This window comes from Peromyscus maniculatus, chromosome X (genome assembly GCF_049852395.1).
Source record: "Peromyscus maniculatus bairdii isolate BWxNUB_F1_BW_parent chromosome X, HU_Pman_BW_mat_3.1, whole genome shotgun sequence".
Taxonomy (NCBI): domain Eukaryota; kingdom Metazoa; phylum Chordata; class Mammalia; order Rodentia; family Cricetidae; genus Peromyscus; species Peromyscus maniculatus.
In genome coordinates this window covers 60,223,689-60,246,372 of record NC_134875.1, presented here as the reverse complement: position 1 = coordinate 60,246,372, position 22,684 = coordinate 60,223,689, and the positions used below count along the sequence as shown (strand labels likewise).

General features: G+C 34.9%; 1 non-coding gene across 1 annotated transcript; it reads left to right on the top strand.

Moving 5' to 3' along the window:
* The first annotated feature begins 314 nt into the window (after nucleotides 1–314).
* Trnak-cuu (transfer RNA lysine (anticodon CUU)) lies at nucleotides 315–387 on the top strand. Its single transcript has one exon. It is a non-coding gene; the product is annotated as a tRNA-Lys (tRNA).
* Nucleotides 388–22,684: the final 22,297 nt, after the last annotated feature.

The following is a 22,684-nucleotide window of genomic DNA, read 5'->3' as shown; positions in this document are numbered from 1 at the left end:
GTGTTTCACTCATTTGAAAATTTCAGCGCCCAGCATCTTGACAAATATTTCATATAAATAGACATTTAGTAAGTTAAATTGAATTTTGCTCTGTTGTCTGATTGTACGCCAGTGAGAGAGCTCACCAAGAGTATAACACCATTATTTGCAAAGCATTATCAGAGTGGTTAAGGTTGTATGATTTGTGGAGAAAAATGTTTAACAACTTCATAATTACCAATTTTAACTATAGCATTACTCTAATATTATAGCATTGTGGTGGTAATCTAATTATACTTAAATGTGATTTTGATTGTATGTTAATAAATAAAGTTGCCCGGCTAGCTCAGTCGGTAGAGCATGAGACTCTTAATCTCAGGGTCGTGGGTTCGAGCCCCATGTTGGGCGCCAGGTATTGATGTAACCAACCGTTTTATTAAATAAGAAACACAGAAATAATGCAAAAGAGAAAGCCGAGAGGTCAGAGCTCAGAGCCAAAATCTCACCCTTCCGCCTGCGGTGTCCCAGCTTCCCGAATGAGTGCTCTATTTCCTGTCTGTTCGTCTATTTAAAGAGACAGAACAAGCCACAGCTATCTCACCTCACCAGTTCCTCAGCTGGTCCTGTTTCCTCAGACTGGAAGCTTCTGTGTCCTCATCCCAATAGCTCTCAGCTGAACTGTGTTGCTCCAAAGCCTGAAAGCTTAACCAGCCAAATGCTTCTAGTTTCTGGTCCTCATGCCTTATATATCTTTTTGCTTTCTACCACCACTCCCTGGGATTAAAGGCTGGCTTTCTGGGATTAAAGGCATGTGCCACCACCGCCACACTCTTGCAATGGCTCTAATAGCTCTGAGCCCCGGGCAACTTTATTTATTAACATACAATCAAAATCACATTTCAGTATAATTAGATTACCACCACATAGCATAACTTTATAATATTACATTACATATAATATTATAACATAATGTTTCTATTTCTTGGTATTAGAGATTTTAATCATTAAAGTAATACTTATTAATATTAAGTTAAAATATGGTAAAGTTATTATAATTTTCTACTATGTTATTCACATACTTCACATCAAGTTACATGAGACAAAACCTTACAATGTTTAATACAATTGAAAAATAAAGTTATTGTCTTTGTCTCATCCATGAGCAATGCATACAGAGTATCAACCGTCAATGTATGAAAGGTAGTTTTTAAAGCCCCCAGTGGATTTGTGAAAGTTTAGACAATGCTAAGCTCTGTGAATACTATGTCTTTTTCTTATGCATAAAATCACTTGATAAAGTTTAATTAATAAATTAGAGTAAAAGCTTAATGTACACAAATAGTCACAAAATGGAAGAGTTACAATGAACTGTAATAAAAGTTAGTGGATATGATGTCTATTGTACTTCACTCCTTGTGATGACATGACAAGGTAAAATTCCTGTGTAATGAGAAGTGAGATAAATGATTATCTATGATGAAGCATAGCATTTGGTTACTGTTGTGCTTTTTCTTAAACATAAGTGGTACAATAAATACCATGATTATAAATGTCATTACTGGGGGTTACTGTTAAGCAACAGAGAATACATAGAATCTTGTGATATGAGAAATGAAGGTATGATTCACATCCCAGACAAGATGATAGAGGACATATTAGAACACCACAGGATGGCAGGATGTTCTGTCCTGCTACTTAAATGTGCATTATTTAAAACTCATGAATCAATTACTTCTGGGGTGTCTTGTGATATTTTTATACTGTAGTTGCCAACAAGTAACTCCAACTATGGAATGAAAACTATATGAAGTAACATGTGCGAAGGTTGAAATTATTCCTGTACTGTAGTTCCTCATGGCTAATTTAAAGTTCAATCATATTTAAAAGATCAGTGAATCCTTGACACACAACTGTAGTGATTTTTGTCTTTTAAGACATCCTGAATCAAAGAAGAGATTGCTTATCAGAATAAACTGCTCCAATGAGCAGGGTTCTTTCCTTGGTATGTTGTTAATGTTTGTCAGAAGTAATCTGACAAGGTGCTTCTTACTGTTAGGCTGTCTATCATCTGTGAGGCTCTCAAATAGAGCATTTTTTTTAACTTTTATGGGAATGATACAAAGAAGAGGAATCACGTTGCTAAATTTCATGTAATCTTGACATCACTGCATTAAGTTCCTTTTATTCTAGTTACAATTGTGTTATTTGTTTGAGACTTGAAATAATTTCTACAAGTCAGACAGAGCTGCAGAGGACTATGTGTTCTGGGGGCTCCAGTGTGTCTCCTTAGGTTATTTTCAGTATGTTGGAGGAGACACCAGCATTCACTTCACCCTGCCAACAGGTAAAAAATACATGGTTGTTAAAACCTTCTACTAGATTTCGAGAAATTTTGTTAATGGTAGCAAGTGAACAATAGGCTCACGGTAGTAATGTTCTCAAATAATTTTACCAAAAAGAATAACAGTGCATTTTCCACACACTTAGAGAACTATTCCTATAGCTTTGCTGCCTTGTATTTACATAATTTGTACACTCAGGAAAAATCAGGTCAGCAAGCCAGCCTTCCTACCTGCCCTCTTCAAAAAGAATAAATCTAACAGTGCACTTTCTCTGATTTCCTCTTATTAGCTTTGTTTGAAGCCTGGTTGTGAATAATGCAGAAAGTGAGGTTTTAGGTGGTATTCAGCTGGCAGTTTTGCTTTATAACAAACATTGAAATGAACTCTTGACAAAGGACAAATTGGGGGGTAGTTATTTGGTCCTAGGAAGAAATTCTTCAGGACGAAGGCACACCACAGGATAGAAAATGAGCTGATGACTCAAAAGTTCATGACAGTGCTGAATATGGAAAAGTAAATGAACTATACTCAAGCCATTGCTTCAGCTGGATTCTCTCTTCTCCAGTAGAATTACTATTAAAAAAAAAAAGCCAAAGGAGGGAAAGCTACTCTTCATTGTGTACCTTGAAGTTTATATTCTTTCTCTCAATTTATGTTGCAATTAAATTTGGGGAAGTATAACTCTACAAATAATCACACCAGCTTTTCCTTTTTCATTAAAACAGTGCCATCTCTACAGGTAAAGGTAGGCTATTTATATACATGCGTGTATCTGGATTTTTAATTCAGAAGCAAACTTATCAATAATGCATGCATTCTCCTTTCTTTATTGGTTGTTTGCCAAATAAAGGTGTACTCTGGTACAGGTGATGGGGGGAGTGTTAAGTAGAGAAACACTTACATGGAGAAATAGAACAGCTAGCACTTTTCAGTGTCCCAGATAAGTGTTAGTAAGGTAAAACAGAGCAGTTAGATCCCTTGTTGATTGTAGTCAGAGTAAATATTTTCCATAATTCCCTAATTTAATGCACTGTAAGCAATTGTGAGGATTTTAAAGATTTTTCTATTATTTTACAATTATGTGTAGGTGTGTGTGTGTGTGTGTGTGTGTGTGTGTGTGTGTGTGTGTGTGTGTGTGAAGTGTGTCTGCAAAAGCCAGAGTCATTGGATCTTCTGAAGCTAGATTTACAGACAATTGTGAGTCAGCTGATATGGTGCTTGGGAACCACACTTGATTCTGTGGAAGAGCAGCAGGTGCTCTTAACCAGTAAGCCATCTTGCCAGCCTCTATAGTTCTCTTTTGATAATTGCAGTTTAGCCTGTCAAAACTGGCAAACTAACCCTTTCCAATTAAAAGTTAAAAGTTTCTCAGTTGCACAGTTTGGCTTTTAAAAAATGGACACTTTCTTTTATGTTTGCTTCAGAGTTGGGAAAATGCTACAGGAACTATATTTCGAAAATAGTAAATGTGTCTACTGAAAACTAGTGGGGAAGCTTGGATCTTGTTTGAATTTTTATCAGGTGAGAACAAGATAGAACATCTTTTCAGGACTCCTTATTCAAAGGTTATCTCCAAAATGGTGATTACACTGTAAGTTTCACATATAAGTGCTCCTTTGGTAGGTTGAGTTCATTAAGAAACATTATTAAGTAGGCAGCAAAAGCTAATTCCCAAAGTCTTTCAAATAGTGATTGAAAGCAATGCTTATGCACAAAATTTCACTGTCACATCTGAGTTCAATATTCATGATAAAATTAAATGACTTGTAAGATATTGTCCTGCTTAGACTTTTATGTTAACTTGACACAAGCCAGGGACATTTGAGAAGAGGGTACTACAGATTGAGAAAATGTCTTCATGAGATTGGCTTGTAGGCAAGTCTGTGGGGACATTTTCTTAATGATTGACACAGGAGGACCCAACTCACCATGGGTAGTGCCTCTGACAGATGGTCCTGGGTTGTATAAGAAATCAGGCCGAGCAAGTCATAAGCCAGCAAGCCAGTAAGCAATATTCCTCCATTTCTTCTGCTTCACTTCCTGTCTTCAGGTTCCCACCTTCAGGTTCCTGACTTGAGTTTCTGCCGTGACTTCTCTTCACAGTGGACTGTTATCTGGAATTATAACATTAACCAAACCAATCTCTTTACCATTGTTTTTGGTCATGATGGTTTTGTCGTTGTTGTTTGTTTGTTTTGTTTTTATCACAAAGATAGAAACCTAACTAGGGCAGTTATTAAACTGCTTTTTGTTTAGTAGAAAAAAAACTAGAGTAATGACCTCTTAGTCCTGAGAATGGATGACTAACAAAAATGAAAGAAATTTATCATTGATTCCCATACTTTCTACAGTGTACCTTCTGAAGCAAACTTCAACAAACATATACAGATTTTCAATGCCCCACATTTTTAGGGTTTTTAAATTTTATTTAACTTTTTTCTGCTCCACACATTTGTGCCCACATCAATTTGGACACATTTACCAGATTCTACATCAGGTTGTACTGCATTTGTGCTTTCAGAATTTCTGTGAAAAAAAATGCTCTTAATTGTGCTCTATGCATGTTATTCATGGAGGTCAATTCCTCAGCCACTTCAAATTTCTTAACTCTTGAAGTCAAAACATGCGAGTGTCATTGAATGTGTTAAAAGCTGAAAAAATAAGTTTTTGGCTTTTGTCACTGTTGTTGTTTTCCTTGGTTTCGTTGCTGTTGTTGTGTTTTGATATATTTTGTTTGAGACAGGAGGAGCTTTCTAGGTAGCCTGGGCTGGCCCCCAGTTCTCTAATCTCCTGCCACTACTTACTGAGCATTGTGATTACAAAAGGATGTCCCAAGACTGACAGCTTCCTTTGTTTGTGTTTTGTTTTTAATTGACTTCTTTGAGCTACCAATGTTCTTAACACTTCAATCAACTGTTCTCAACTGAAAGGCTGCAATGACAAGAAATTTACTCACCATTAGGAAATGCCTTTCCTTGCTTTGGCTCACATGTGAACTGTATAGAAACTCACTTTGGCATAGCAAAGCCACCTTCACTTTTCATTTTTGTTAAGAAATTCTGCTGTGGCAACCCAATTTCTTCTATCTGCTACTTCACTCTGAGTTGGAAACAGTAGAATGAATTCTAATTAGGATAATGCCAGCATATATTGTGTTATTTTACAATAGCTACATTGTCTTCACAAAATAAATCCAAGGCTTTGCCATCTGACTCAATAATGCACCCACCATGCCTTGGTGACTTAAAGAAATTATTTTCTGAGCCAATAGTCCTTTCCTTGCTTCAACATTATGGAACTTCACTGATTGATAAATAATATAAATTCCATGTATGTATGATGGTATACTGACTTCCTATTGCAATGATAAACATCATGACCAGAAGCAATCTGGGGAAGAAGGGCTTATTTAATCTTATAGTTTACAGTTCATCATAAAGGCAATTCAGCGCAGGAAATAAGGCATAAATTGAAGCAGAGATAATGCAGGAATACTACCTACTGGCTTGCACCCAATAGCACGCCTAGCCTGTTTTTGTGTACAACCTAAGACCTCTTGCCCCACAGAGGTAACACCCACAGGTGCTGGGTCCTCTCATATCAATCATTAATCAAGAAAATACCTATAGGCTTGCATACAGGCCAATCTGATGGAGAAATTTTCTCTGTTGAGGCTCTCTCTTCCTAGATGACCCTAATTTGTGTCAGTTTCTACCTATCCACGCTGAAAAGCTGTCAGTGTAGACCATGGTAGGTTCAGTGCATGGATAGAAAGGTTTGGTACAACTGAAGTGAGAGATGATGATATTTTAGAGAAGGATAGCAGCAGAGGAGGCAGTAAATGATAAAGATATGCTACTTATCATTTATTTCTCTATCTGTCCATGCATTCACATATTCAAAAGATGTAGGTTTCTTTATAATTTGGATTCTTTTAATAGTATGGCCCAGACTGTCCTGTAACTTTGTATATAGCCTCGATTTTCAAACTTGTGATTCTCTTGCCTCAGGCTACCAAGTGCTGGGATTAAAGGCATAAGCAACTAGATATGTTTTAGACAGTTTTCTGTAGTTTTATTTGAGACAAAGTTTCTCTGTATAGCTCTGGCCTTTCTAAACTCACTCTAGTAGACCAGGCTGGCCTTGAACTCAGATATCTAGTTGCCTTTGCCTTCCGAGTGCTGGGATTAAGTACATGTGTCACCACCACCCATCTATAAGAGCTGAAACTCACACAGTTGTGATAAGTTTCTTAAAATAAAGAAAGAAAATTTCCTCAAATTTTATACAGCATGTGACTATATAAAGACATAATTAGGATCCTTCAAGGTTTACAAAGAGCTCATGTAAATAAAAGTTTAATTAGTTTAATGATAGGCCTGCCTTTGCAAACCATATTCATAGATATGCTAGATGTATATGATAAAGAAATCACCTCAACATTCAAAATTGTAGACTATATAACTGGAGTTTAAATAGTGGAATCCTTTTTTTATTATCACAATGATAACACCCTTAGTCCCAGGATCAGTATATTTGTATGGAATTATAAATATATATAACTGAAGACTCAGCAGAACATGCAAGATTGCAGGCAAATAAAATCATTGTCCAAATAGCCATTAACTTCAATATTGAATGACCTATAGGGAATGTAGATTATTAGAGACTACAGATTTTTTTACCCTTAAAATCACATCTACATCATTCATTCTGTGAACTCCCTCTGAATTTCAGAAACTCAGGATTCTGAATAAAAAGACATTTGAACAGGAAAAGGGTACGGCATCTGTGGTGGCAGCCACCTTAATCATCACAGGGATTCTGAACTGGTTCTGTGTTCTGCTAGTCAAGTCTTCAGCTATATCGCTTCAGAAGTTATTTTGTTACACTGGCTCTGGACAAACCGAACTCTGTTCCCAAGAAACCTCTGAGATCCAGCTTTCTTAGTAACCTATATGTGCTCCAAGGCTCTCTTCCACCACCGACTGTGGTGGTATTCTAATTGTACTGGAATGTGATTTTGATTGTATGTTAATAAATAAAGTTGCCTGGGGGTCAGAGCTATTAGAGCCATAGCAAGAGTGTGGCGGTGGTGGCACACGCCTTCAATCCCATAGATCTCTGTGTGTTCAGGGATACAGCCAGCATTGGAGACATATGCCTTTAAGACCTAGGGGGCTGTACATTCAGACAGTGACGAGGCAGTAACGTGTTTGGGTTTACAACCAATGAGAAGGCAGAACAAAATACTATAAATAGACGAACAGACAGGAAATAGCTCTCTTTCGTGAAGCTGGGACACCGCAGGCGGAAGGGTAAGATTTTAGCTCTGAGCTCTGACCTCTCGGCTTTCTCTTTTACATTGTTTCTGTGTTTCTTATTTAATAAGACGGTTGATTACATCAATAACCGACCATTACTTCTAAGATGTACTTTTCATTTCTGGGCTTGTCTGTGACACTTTTGGGTACCATACTTCATTCCCTTGAAGAGAAATTCTCTGAGCTTGCTAAGAGGACAGAAAGCTAATCAAATTAACTGAGATGTGCTAATGTGTTCACTGGAGAGATTGAGGTGCACTGTTAAAGATTTTAAGTGTGTCCTTTTGAAGCAAATGCTCCTGATAATGTTACCTAGCTGTGTTTAGAATACCTAGATTTTTCAAAGCATGGACTAAAAAAAAAATTAAAGAGAAGAATTTCTTGGGTAAGAGAAATGCTATTACTCTCAAATTTCATAACTTTTCATTTAATGCGGAAGACTAGCCTTAAAGAGAGCAGATACGAATGGAATGATTTCTGTGTCTTTTGTTGGAAGGGAGGCCAGAAAGAGAGGAGTAGGCTATAGACCTCAGTGCACCAGTGAGATTAGTGGTATAAGCTCTGAGACTGATAAATCACACTGGATCTGAAGGAATTAGAAAGTAACAAGACTAGATGCAAAACTGCCCTTTCATTCATAACCCAAAGGGAAAGTTGCTTGTAAAATCACTAAGAATTGTAGTTATGTACTCACTCATAGGAAGATACTAGATGTAAAACAAAGATGACTAGACTGCTACTCATAACTCCAGGGAGGCTACCTAGAAAACAGGACCCCAAGAAAGACACAAGGATCACCCAATGATAGAGAAATAGATGAGATCTACATGAACAACATGGACGGGAGTGGGGGTAATGAAGGGCAAGGGTCGAGGGAAAGAGAGCGGGAGATGCTCGCTGGATCAAGAACAGAGAGGGAGAACAAGGAATAGGAGACCATGGTAAATGAAGACCACATGAGAACAGGAAAAAGCAAAGTGCTAGAGAGGCCCACAGAAACCCACAAAGATTCCCCCACAATAGACTACTGGCAATGGTTAAGAGACAGCCTGAATTGACCTACTTTGATGATAGGATGGCCAAATACCCTAATTGTCATGCTAGAAACCCTATCCAATGACTGAGGGAACCGGATGCAGAGATCCACGGCCAGGCCCCATGTAGAGCTCCAGGAGTCCAATTGGCGAGAAAGAGGAGGGGTTATATGAGCAAGAATTGTTGAGACAAAGGTTGGAAAAAGCACAGGGACAAATAGCCAAACGAATGGAAACACATGAACTATGAACCAATAGCTGAGGAGCCCCCAACTGGATCAGGCCCTCTGGATAAGTGAGACAGTGGATTAGCTTGATCTGTTTGGGAGGCATCCAGGCAGTGGGACTGGGTCCTGTACTCAGTGCATGAGTTGGCTGTTTGAAACCTGGGGCTTATAAAGGAACACTTGGCTCAGCCTGGGAGGAGGAGACTGGACCTGCCTGGACTGAATCTACCAGGTTGAACTCAGTCCTCAGGGGAGTCTTTGCCCTGGAGGACATGGGAATGGGGGGGTGGGCTGGGAGGAAGGCGGGAGGGGGGAGAACAAGGAAATCCGTGGCTGATATGTAAAATTAAATTAAATTATAAAATTTAAAAAAAGAATTGTATTTAACATTTTGAAATTTCAGTTTCATCCTTATGGTTTTATTGAGATATTCAAAATTAAAAGTATCAAAATGGTACAAGTAGAAATATTTTGACTTTGTCTACACATGGAAAACCATCATTACAAGCAACATAATGAAGAATGGACTGAGAGATGATTCAATTGTTCAGAGTATTTCTGCTCTTGTAGAGTACCTGGGTTTAACTCCCAGTATCCACATGATGTCTCACAACCATTTGTAACTTCAGTTTCTGGGGATTCTATGTGCTTCTTTAGCCTCTTAAGCACCAAAAACAAGCAGAATACATCCATCCATGCAAATGAAATCCTTCAAATAAAATGAGACAATACATGTATTTTTAAAAAGATAATGAACAAATACATTGTTAAGTCATCTTTTTGCATTTTTTGCAATCTATCTTTCCCATCTCCCATATTCACAGGTCACCACTGTTTGTTTTCTGTCATTACTTCCAGACTAGCACAAATTTCTTGGATTGTCAAATAAATGGTTTCATAGAATATGTTCTCTCCTTTGACTTCTAATCTACTTAATGAATGTGCACTATTGTTGTCACTTGAGAGAATTCAGAATGATTAGTTTCTCTTCTGTTGTTGCTTTAGCTACTAAACAGTATTCATCTATGTGAATGATTGCTGTCCATTCACATACCTAAAAAGTTTTTGATATTAAAACTGAGGCTGATATATTCATACACAGGTCTTTATTGGAATATGTGTTTTCTTTGGAGAAGTAACTAGGAGTGGAATGGTTGGTTCAATGTTAAGTATAAGAATAACACTTTTTATTTAAAGAGTCTGTGGAACCATGTGTAATGGATTAATTGTTAGACTCCAATAAGTTATGTCTACATTTGTGAATGTAGCAGTGTTTGGAAAAGGATTCCCTACCTGTACTGTTAAGTTGAGGTGAGATCTTTTTATTTCATCCAGATAAGCCCTAAATCTAAAGACAAGTGTCTTTGTAAGAAACAGAAGTGAAGACATAGGGACAAAAGAGAAGGCTGTGTGAACACAGTGGCAGAGATTACAGTTGTACTGTCACCAGTCAAGAATGCCTGGAGCCACTAGGTGCTAGAAGAAACAGAAAGAATTTTCTTCACTGGACTCTGGCTGTAGAGCTGTAGCAAATGACATCTTGTTTACAAATGTCTGGCATTTGGAATTATTAAGACATAAATGTCTGTGTTGATTTTAAAGTTTGTGACATTTTATTACCGCAAGTTTGAAAATCTAATAGATATCGTTTTACAATGTAGTTGCAATATTTTATATTATCAGCATTAGTGTGTAGGGGGACACAATATTTGGAATGGCTTGAATTATAATTGTATTACTTTTTAATTATTGTACAGTGGCATAAAGTTTTGGTTCAGATTACATTTTCATAATGACCAAGTATATTGAGCAGATATTCAATACCTTATCATGGACATATTTGGCCTTCACATATTTTTTGAAAAAGTACCAGTTAAAATGTTTTGTGTCAGACAGTTTTCTTCTTTATTACTGAACTATAAGAATTTTGTATATATTTTACTCCTGGAAGACTTTGGTTGGATGTATGTTTCCCAAATATTTTCTGTGACTCTGTGGCTCACATTTTCATTTATTTAACAGTTTTTTTTTTTAAGTTTTAAAGAATTTGGTAAGTTGACTATGTTTTTTTATAGTGCACATTTTTATATTCCTGTTTAAACACAGTCTAAATTACTATTTGCATACAGCATGAAGTAAAATCTGAGGATGGCCTTTGAGAATATGAATGCTCAATTGTCTCTCATTGTCTTGAAAAGAGGACGCATTCCCCCATTGAATATCTTTGGCATTGTGGACAAAAATCAATTTAGCATATTTGTATAGGTCTCTTTAGGGACTCTAAATTCCATTCCACTGATTTACAAATCTATTTATCTTTAAGTTAATACCGTACTGCTTTAATTACTGTACATTTGTATTAGATGAAGAAACACTAATAGGTCTTTCAAAATTTTTATTCATTATCCAAATTGGATATTCTGTTATACCCTTTTCATATTGTCAAGAAATACAAGAGAGTGACTAGAATTTTAACAATCTTTGTGTCTAATCTGTAAATAAGTATGAGGAAAAAATAAATGTTAATAACACTGTCTCCCAACTTATGAAAATGGTATGTTTTATAGAGATCATCCTCACAATGACTTCAAGTACTTGTTTAGATTTTGCTTATTTTTAAGTTTATCCCTGATAATTTAGTAGTTTAGATGCTGAAAGAAATAATATTTTGGCATTATATTTTCTATCTTCTCCTGGGTGAAATATAGACATGAAAATTTTTAATACTGGTTCTGTATTGTGTTGCCATGCTATATCTACCCATTAGCTTTTGTACCAGTTTTATAGATTTCCAGTTTTCCACATAAATGATCATGCCATGTGCAGGTAATGACACAAACATTTCCTTTTCCTTTCTGATTAGAAAGTGTGTTTCTTTTCCTTTCATCAAAACACTGGTGAAGACCTCCAGTAAAATACTAAAAAAAATGGTGAAAGACAATGTTATCTTGTCACACCTGCCATCCTTGATTGTGTATCCTAGTCTACTGATGATACACTCTTGCCTTTGTTCATCTTGCAATATTTTTAAATTTTGCCTTTCATTTTCTGTTTTGAGAGTTACTACTCTTATCTTTAATTTATTAACATTTTCTTTGTATGTAATCATCTATTAATATCAAGTCTGTTTTTTCAAATTTAGATCCTAAATATTTTATGTCTATAGATTCATTATGCATAATTTTAATATATTTTATCCCCCCCTACTGTGCTTATGTTTTCCTTTACCTTCTTTGGTATGTAAATGTATTAGTTATTTTTATGTCTTGTTACTGAGTATTTCATTTGGTTTGCTTATTGTGATTTTCTTTTCCTATTCATTGATTATTTTTACCATCCAGGGTCATGTTTTCTTCCTTTACATGTTTGGTACTTTTTCACTGGGTGCTCGGTGTTGTGTCTAAGACATTAATCACTGGTACTCAATGTTTTGGTTTTATCTTACAGCTTATAGCTTTATTTGAGGATGCAAGTAAATTACTTTAAGAAACTTTGACCCTTTTATGTCACGCATCTAACTGTGATGAACTAGCCAAAGTCGAAAAACTAGTAAGTCTACACTAGCCATTGACTTAGGGCAAACTTTGTAACACTTCTGAAAAAAAAAAATAGCTTTACACATGGCTTCATGGAAGTAAACTATTTCCAGCTTTTTCTGAAAATTGTCTTCAAATATTAGTCTTTTTGAGTAGCTCTTTCTTCTACAATATTCTGCCTTATGAATGCTAGCTGCTTTGATTTCTCTGAATGCCAAATTTCGTTTCAATTTATGGACATATATCAGGATCTGTTTGTTTATCTTTCCCACTCTGCTGCTCAGCCTAAAATTTTTCAAACAATTTGGACACTCAGAGGGCTTATTTAATAAAAGATTATTTTCACAATTACATATTCTTTACTCTCTCTTATGTAATGCCTAGAAAGCATTGTTTAAGTATTTCTTAAGCATTATTTAAGCTTTGAGGTTTTTTTTAATGCAATAGATTAAGGCTGTTCCCTTATAGTTTACAATAGAAAAAAAGTGAAAATCTAGTTAAATGTATTGACATGACATAAAAGAAAATGAAATCCAAAAATTGACTTAAGATTTTATTTAATACTACCATTTAGTTAACAAGAAATCCTTCAAGATACCAAAATCCTTGAAATTCTAGTCAGAGACTGTTCTGAATTTTTATTGAGGGCAGAATAAATCTTATAGCAAATTTTGCTTACCAAATCTCACAGTAAAATTACTTCCCCATTCTTAGGAGTGTGTGTACCTTTTTGTTTCCTTAGTGTTTAGTGTAAATGTAATCATTTCTTTGGACCTCTGTCAGTATTCTACTTTCTGTAAATGTGAAATGCTAAATTGTAGCTACTATATTAAATCTTTTTTATTGACTTGTGTCCCTCCTTACCATCACTGACTAAAATTAAATGCTTATGCTTGCTTTATCCAAGTACATATATTAAAATTTTGTTTAACTCTGTTTCTACACACACACACACACACACACACACACACACACACACACACACACACACAATTTAAATAGCAAAAAAGCAGAATGATCTTAGGTTAACTGTGTGAAGAATGTTATTTATTTGAATCACCATAATATTTTTAGAGTGATTGAAGCAGTTTTCTTAATTAGGGTTTCTGTTACTATGATAAAACATCATTACCAAAAGCAAAAGGTAGAGAAAATGGTTTATTTCATCTTACAGTTTGTTTTCTATCATCCTGAGAAGTCAGGGCAGGAACTCAAGCCATGTACTTGGATTCAGGAACTGATAGACAGGTTGTGAAGGAATGCTGTTTACTGGTTTATTCATCCTCAATTGATCAATTTGTTTTCTTAAACACTCCAGAATGACTTATTTAAGAGTAGGCCTACCCACAATGGATTATGGTCTTCTACATCAATTATTAATCAGGAAGATGTTCCATAGGCTTGTCCTACAGGCTAACGTTATGGAAGCATTTTCTCCTCTCATATGACTCTAGCTTATGTGAAGTTGACATAAAAGCTAGCCAGAATAATTTACTCCTTGTCAATTTACACACAAATACATCACAGTTTAATCACAACCTTTCCTTTCTCATTTGTCCCCAAGACAACATATTACTATTAATATCACAAAATAAAACATTCTAATGTTTAAAAGTCTAAAGTCTAAAATTCAAATACTTTAAAAATTCATCCATTTTTAAAACATCTCTTTCAATGTTCAAAAATTTCTCTAAAATATCTAACATTTCTCTAAAATACCAAAACATTCCTGTGGAATTTTGTAAAATCATAAAATAAATACTGTATTATTCCAAGAGGGATGAACCAGAGTGGAGTTACGTCCAATGAAAGCAAAACTAAGTACAACAGTGTAAAGTTCAGTGTCCAACTTCTTGGGCTCAAAGATCTTCTGGTCTCCAAAAGACCTACTGTAGCACAAGTAGAACATCCTATAGGCTCAGGCAGGCTCCACTACGCTGGTGCTACTGTTCTTCATAGTCATCCCATGGTATTAGCATCTACAAAAATCTGGAGTCTCTATTGCAACTGGGCACGAATCCTCATGCAGAAAAAGCCTAAAAAATAGTCATAAAGTGCTTGCTTATCCCTATAACAGTTGTGCCACTATCACACCAATGTCCTCATTTACCTGGTAGGTTGGAATTGTAATTTAAAGGACTTTCAGCTAGGAAAGATTATTAATGACTTTTTTCTTCCTGCAACCTGCATTGTACCTCCCAGCACTGTGAAATATGGCCTACATGGAGAAAGTTTCAAACCCAGTTCCAAATGGAAGACTACTACTTGGTAAGTCAACTCAAAATTTTGGGATTTCAAAGAGTGATAGCTTACATTCCTAAATAGTGTTACAGCTAATAGCTATTGGTTATTAAACTAAATTCCCCGTGTTAAGTATAGGATACCTCCTCGTTAGTTGTCCATCAGGAAAGCCCCAGAGACTCTCAGAATATCAAAGAATCTTTCATTCATCTTGATTACATGCCAGAGCTAGTTAATAACACCCTTTTGCTGAAAATACCACAAACCTTAGGTACAATATACATAGACATTAAAGCAAAACTGAGATGGAACTGGTGTCTTTTCTAGAATTTTACTTTCCTTCTTCTGGACCTTCGTATCTTCCAAATTTTAGTGTTTGGATACTGACATTGATTCTGTCTGGACCTATAAGCTACTTTGAACCATTTTGAAGACAGCACTTACCAGAATGATGAAATTATGAATACTGAGTGACATTTAATAAAATACAATTTTATATTATATTTTATTTGAGATTTATGACCAAGATCTACTATATAGAAAATAATTTCAGATTCTACTTTTATATGTATTTTTCAAATGTTTTATTGAAAATACCTTGGCATTACTGAATTACCATGTTTCCCAAAGGAAAGATTTTTGAAGCTGGGCATGAATCTTGACTATGGTGGCAGAGAGTGTGAAGTGGCATTCTGTCATCATGGCCCCAGTGCTTCTAGTTATATAAATGTGCAACCCTTTTATGTTCAACTGGTACTCCATGAATGCAGCTTTATAGTGATATTTTCCAAAGTCAAAGAGTATGTTCATATTGCGAATGGAATTAAAAAATGTGCAGTCTAGTAGTGATTCATTCTGACAGTCATGTTCCACATTTCAATGTGTCTTTAGGATAATTACCCTCTCACATATTTATACTGCTAGAAGAGACAATAATATATAAAATAATTAATATTTTAGCTAAAGATGTCCTCATTTTTACATTAAGGATATTTAGTTCTATACAATTGAAATCTAAAATCTGCATATTGAATTTCATCTAAAAAGCCCACAGGTTAAATTTACATGTCCTATTTTATCAATTGATTTAACCTTTTATATAATGTCATTTGCTGTAATAAGAGACAATAATCTGCATAGGATTTGGCTATTTAACCAAGATTTTAAAAGCCTCTTTTATCTATTTAAATCCAAATACATATTAATATTGAACTCCATTAGTGAAATTTTCTTGTCAAATATAACCCAGACCATAAATACTATGTAACATCCTTTTTATACATCATGTGTAAACTTGTTTGTTCCTTTCATTGCTTTCTACATGGATAGTATATCAGATTAACAGTTTAGGAAAACCAAATTGATAACAACATGATGGCAGCAACTTGAAAAAATCATGGAAGTCATTCCAAGTATATTTTTCAGTTTATTTGGAATATTCTAATTAAAAAAAAACACTCAGAAGTGAAATTATTTCTTAATTGGAAATAAGTCAATATTGGAAGCTACATAATATATTAAAATTCTAAGAAGCCATCAAGGAACAATATGTACACCTGGCTATGGAAAATACCATTGAATCAATCAAATCAGAAATCACATTATCTTTCAAAGACATTCTTTCACCTACCAAGAGTAACATGTAATTATGCTCAATAGACATTAATTGACTGTCAAGTAGTAAGAAAAACAGTATATTCTAGGTATGGATATTTCCAAAAGTTTTCTAAAATCTGGTTAGAAATTGAATATACATGAAAGCTAAGAAACAATTCAATGTAAAATCGGTTATTACTAATATGGTATTTTGGAACAAAGAAAAATAAATCGCAGCCCTGTGAATTGGGGTACTTAGAAATGTCTTCATCAGTAAAAAAAATTAAAGAAGGCTCTAAAACAATGGGTTATTGATGCTTTTCAAGTAAGTGGAAATAAATGAAGAGCATTTGTCTTTCTTTTTCTTTCTTTCTTTCTTTCTTTCTTTCTTTCTTTCTTTCTTTCTTTTTTTTTTTTTTTTTTTTTTTTTTTTTTTTTTTTTTTGGTTTTTTGAGACAGCGTTTCTTTGTGTAATTTTGGTGCCTCTCCTGGATCTCGCTCTGTAGACCAGGCTGGCCTTGAACTCACAGAGATTCTCCTGGCTCTGCTTCAAAAAAGAAAAATTTTCTAAGTTATTAAAACATTTTAAATGCCATATTCTGTAGATCTCTGAAGGGTTTGAAGATGACCTGTCTAAAACATCTCTGCTCAATTTTTAAAACATATCTAATATGACTACAAGTTCTATTGTAATGTCTAACTACTAACTTTCATTTCTTTATATCCTAATAGTTGGTAATAATAACATTCAAGGATCAGAAATTTGCATTACATTGTTAAATGAATGGTATAAATACAATTAAAAATATACATATAGCATTTTCTAACAATATCAGTTTCAAATTTGTATACAATATAAAACAATCCAATCCAATGTAAAGTATTTAAAACTAGTAATTATCTTTTTCATTTCTTTCTTTTTCTTTTTTTTAAAAAGAGTGCTGGGATTAAAGGCGTTCACCACCACCACCCGGCCAGTTTTTCAGGACTTTCAGGGCAGACAAATGTGAGAAAGGATGGGAATTTTAATTTCTCTTCACCATAAGTTAGTTCACATATATTGTTGGTGATCAAAAAAGCAAATATAATAGGGGTGATGACCCAGTTTCACAAAACATTATATATAAGATACAATCACAATAACATTTTGTGTGTAGGAATGACTGTAACAGTTGGTATTTTAAAATAGTTAATCTGTACCATTTGGTAGTGTGACTTGAACCAGAAAGCAACTTATAATGAGAAGACAAAATTTAAGTGTAAAAAATAATAGTAACCAATAGGTCTGTGGTTGTTAGGCCATGAAATATATTATCATGAGTAAAATTTAAAAGAAAATGAAAGTCATATAAAGCTGATATAGCTAGAAAAGTGGTTATATTGAAGACAAAGAAGACAGAAAAAAATCAGAAATGGAATATATGTAATATAGTGAGAGAAGCCTACATTTGGAGTTGAGAAATCTGAATCATCCTTAATACTCCAGGTGATTCTTAACAATTCATTTCACCTTTCATCATCTCTTTCTCCCCTTTGTGACAACAGGATGGGATGGTATATTTTTCTTCCAGTTTTAAGGTTCTTTAATTTTGCACATACAAATAACTTCAAATATGTTGTTATATTGAGTTATTGATAGTAAGGATATGTAAAGGATTTGAGTAAGAATTCTAAGACTATAAATCTATCATACAAAATTTACATGCTATTATCAAACAATGAACAATCCAAAGTTAATGTAAGAATGTGCAATGATGTACATTATGTGTGAAGATAAAAATGATTCTCAGCCGGGCGGTGGTGGCACACGCCTTTAATCCCAGCACTCAGGAGGCAGAAGCAGGTGGATTTCTGTGAGTTCGAGGCCAGCCTGGGCTACCAAGTGAGTCCCAGGAAAGGCGCAAAGCTACACAGAGAAACCCTGTCTCGAAAAATAAAAATAAAATAAAAAAAAAATGATTCTTTTAGTATGCCATTTCCCAAACTGTACATTGAATAGCTTGCCAATCTATTAACCAGAGATAATTATGCCTATTTTATAAGGATTTATGTAAGAAAACAAGATGTTGAGAGTGATTGAAATGTGACCTGAAATTATTCAATTAGTGAAGACTGTAAATGGAATATGTTATTTCTCTTGACAGTGCTTTCTTCCATTGTATTTCCTGATAATTAAATATAAACTGTTTAGCAGTTTATGTGCATATTTAGGCTCATTTAATTTTTGCCTGTGTAACTGAGCTTTTTGTTTTTATTTTCTACCTTAAATACATAAAATGTCCTTACAGATCAACATTAATAGCTGGAATTTTCTATCAATTTTTGTGCTATGGAATTCAAATTTTGAACTACAATGAAGTGAATTACATTTTTCTCAGTTTTTCAGTAGAGAAAAAAACTCCAATACACTATTTCCATGAACACAAAGACATATCCAAGGATCTTAATGATCTTATAGAGACATAATTTCAAGGATATTTACCTGTTCACAATTGTTCTTTCTTCCAGGCTCCAGAGCTATTTCCTGTTTTCTTTTTATTCTATGTATTGTATTAATGAGTTCTATATTTACAATCGGCTGTCTATAATCTCATCCTGTTTCCATCATACACACACACACACACACACACACACACACACACACACACACACACACACTTACACTCCATCTTATGAAAGGGTTATTAGTCTTCTGGTGAGGGCTTTGTATGGTTGGATAGTTGGGAATGGAGGCAGTAGAGTTGGAATACATAGAAATAGTGGTGGGTCATGGGACTGTGGTCTGCCTGTCAGAGAGCAATAGCACCTTTACTACACTGAAGAGTAGTGAGCTTAGAACTTCTGAGAGCAACATAAGGGAAAGAAAACTGAAAGCTGGGAGCAGAAGTGATGTAACAGGTCAGTTATCAATAAGCCCAGGAGAAGGAACCAGCTTTTTATCTTTTCTGACTGTGTCTCTTTGGACAACACTAAACTATGAAAATAAATTGTAAACATGGCTATAATGCAGGAGCACACTATGTAGCTGAGCTCATTGGTTAATGGGCCAGATCTGTCGTTCTTCCAGTTCTTATTCAGTCCATGAGCAAAAATAGCTTTCACATCTTTAATAACTTTTTTATGACAAAATTTTGATGAAATTCAGTTATGATTCAAAACAAAGTATTGTTAGAATATAGCCATACTCACACATGCATTTTCAATGTATTATTTGTCCTGTAGCAGCAGTGTTCAGTATATACACATGTATGTGTGTATGGCACTCTATCATATCTCAGTGATAGCATATATAACCATAATACAATTTCTAAGATCTTGGATATCACATGCATGATCTATTTGTGAGAAAAGATATTTCAAGAAGAAATATACAAGATCTTATTACAGATCAACATTAACAAATGGATTTTTAATAAATGTTAACAAGAAGGAACTTTGATCTCTAAATGAGATGTTTCCCTTACATGTAAGCAATTCCATTCTTTTCATTTAGTGTGATGTGAAACAAGTTTTCAGTTACATTTCTGTTTTTTCATTACACTTGGAGTATGTTTATTTTCTTTTTTTAATGTAAGTGCATTCATGATATTCTCTTTTATACCTCAGTTTATTTACTGAGATACAGTAAATATAGTAAAATATTTAGATAAAGTCTAAAATTTTTACTTTCTGCCATTTTACAGGAAATGCATGCCATTTTCCTTCATGGAAACTGGAGAAGTTGTTGGAGAAAAGAATGGACAGGTATTGAATATATTCTTGTAGCCAGAGAGCCAGAAATAGAGAATGAGTGTTTGTTTTAGGTTGCTTTTTTAAATTGTATCACTAAAATAAAAAAGATATTATGTTTTATAGATTTTAAATAGCAACTCATTACTTTTATTATTGTGAAGCAATAACAAAAATGAGATATGGGATTCAAATATATGTCATTAAAAAGATGAAACTGATAATTGTACATGAAGCCTTCAGTAGGGATATCTCAAAACAATAACAACATAAAAATATAGAGAAACAAAAATAAAGCCAAACCAAGTTTATCTTCAATATCAGTATGAAGAAATTTCACTTTTCTTTTTTAAGGTTCTTTTGTATTTTCCTATGCTGTTATAAGGTGTTAAATTAGATTCTTTTTTTTTTTTTTTTTTTTTTTGGTTTTTCGAGACAGGGTTTCTCTGTGTAGCTTTGCGCCTTTTCCTGGAACTCACTTGGTAGCCCAGGCTGGCCTCGAACTCACAGAGATCCGCCTGGCTCTGCCTCCCGAGTGCTAGGATTAAAGGCGTGTGCCACCACCGCCCGGCTTAAATTAGATTCTTAAACAGCATTATAGAAATACAGTGTATAAGAGGCACATTATCCTCTAGAGTTTGGTAACAGGAAGAGAGGTAGGAGTAAAACAGATCTATAAGGAAGTCATAAAAAGATCACATATGAGATGACATAGCTTATACTGTCAAATCAGAGACAGCTCAGTGCCATCTCCATCAGTCACCTATAAATTGAAGTTTAGCGGTAAAGATAGACTTACTGTTTCACTTCTTTCTATTGAACAATTATGTGGTTGGGACTGTCCTGGGTACAAAGGATAAGTGGAAGATATGTCACATGTCATTAATGATCTTGGACTATGGTTTAGCTACTCAGTCATTATTTGTAGAAATATAGTAGCCAGTATAATGAAATAAGAGGGGCAGACTATCAGCTGTGTTGAATAGTTAATAAAAGACATTGCAGAGAAGCTTACTTTTTGGATTGGATTTTAGAAACTAGTAGAAATAAAATACAGAATATAAAAGATATCACAGGTACAAAAGAGTATATTTTTGTATGTCCTAGAAATTTCTATATGGCTGCATTATATGCTCTCTTCTCCTTGTGGTTGTTGGGAGAATAAAGGATGGAGGCAAGCATACAAGTGCTTCTTTCCCTTAGGGAAAGTTTGAAAAACATTTCCCATTGTTTTCCCTACTATGAGGGAAATTAATATTTTTCTCATTGGCATGATTGCTGTGGGATGTCCTGTATGTTGTAAATAAATAAAATGCTGATTGGCCAGTAGCCAGACAGAAAGTATAGGTAGAACAAGCAGAGAGGAGAATGCTGGGAAGTGGAAGGCTAAGGCAGAGAAGACACTGCCAGCTGCCACCATGAGTAGCAGCATGCAAGATACCTGTATCCATGAGACATGTGGCAAGGCATAGATTTATAGAAATGGGTTAATTTAAGACATAAGAACTAGATAGCAAGAAGCCTGAGCCACATGGCCATACAGTTTATAAGTTATATAAGTCTCTGTGTGTTTGCTTGGGGCTGAGTGGCTGTTAGACTGGCGGGTGAGAGAGATTTGTCCTGACCATGGGCCAGGCAGGACCAGGAAAACTTCAGCTACACGTGATAGATACTATCATAAAATAAAAATTTAAATGACAAGATAATGTCACACCTATTTAAAGATATTCTGTCTTAACTCTATAAAAATTTGTTTATAGAAATAGCAAACTTTGCAGTGCTCCTTTATAGCAGCTGTTATTCTTTTTTTCTATTTTTATTCATTTTACATACCAATCAAAAATCCCCCTCTTCCCTCCTCCTGTCCCTCTCCCCTCGCCAACTAACCGACCTCCCATTTGTCCTACAAGAAGGTAAGGCTTCCCATGGGGAGTCAGCAGAGCCTGCCTCTACTAAATGTACCATGCTCAGTTATTATTTTTAAATATTTAATTATTTGAAACCTACAATCTACTTTCCAATATATTCTTTCTTTGGAAAACTGTGGTATTTGTTGTGTTTATGGTTCCATTTTTTTTTAGCTAAGAAAGCAGAGGCCTATGCAATTGAATTCTGTTACTTCAACGAGGAGTTTAATATATTCAGGATAGAGACGCTTATCCCTTAGGACCAAAGTCCCATTCCTCTGCTGGTATCCACCACACCCTTTTGAATCACCTTGGAATCATTAACCTGTTCTTGGAAGTACTCTAAATGACATACACAATCTGGACAAGGCAAATCAATTTTGATGAAATAAATTTGGAAACATGTTTCAACTTGGTGGCACTGTTTTCTATGTGAAGTTTCCTTTTCCTAATGAGTCTTCCCAGACATCAGCTAAATTCACATGTGAATTTCCATTTGTGGATGTCTTTTTCCCAGATTTTGACAGCGGAGGAGAGAAAAGCTCCTAGAACCTCGAGTTCATGACTTTAAATGAATCTGAAAAAGACCTTGGCTATGGAGAGTAAAGTGACACTGACAAATAGGCCCAGGTGACAATGGGAGACTTTTATGGCCTCAGGTTATCCAAAAGTTCTATGGAGCCTTTACCACTATAGACAGACATGAAGCTGATGGTGTGTTTGTCTCTGTAATCCCGAAGTCTCAAGTTAATCTTCTGACAAAAGGCTT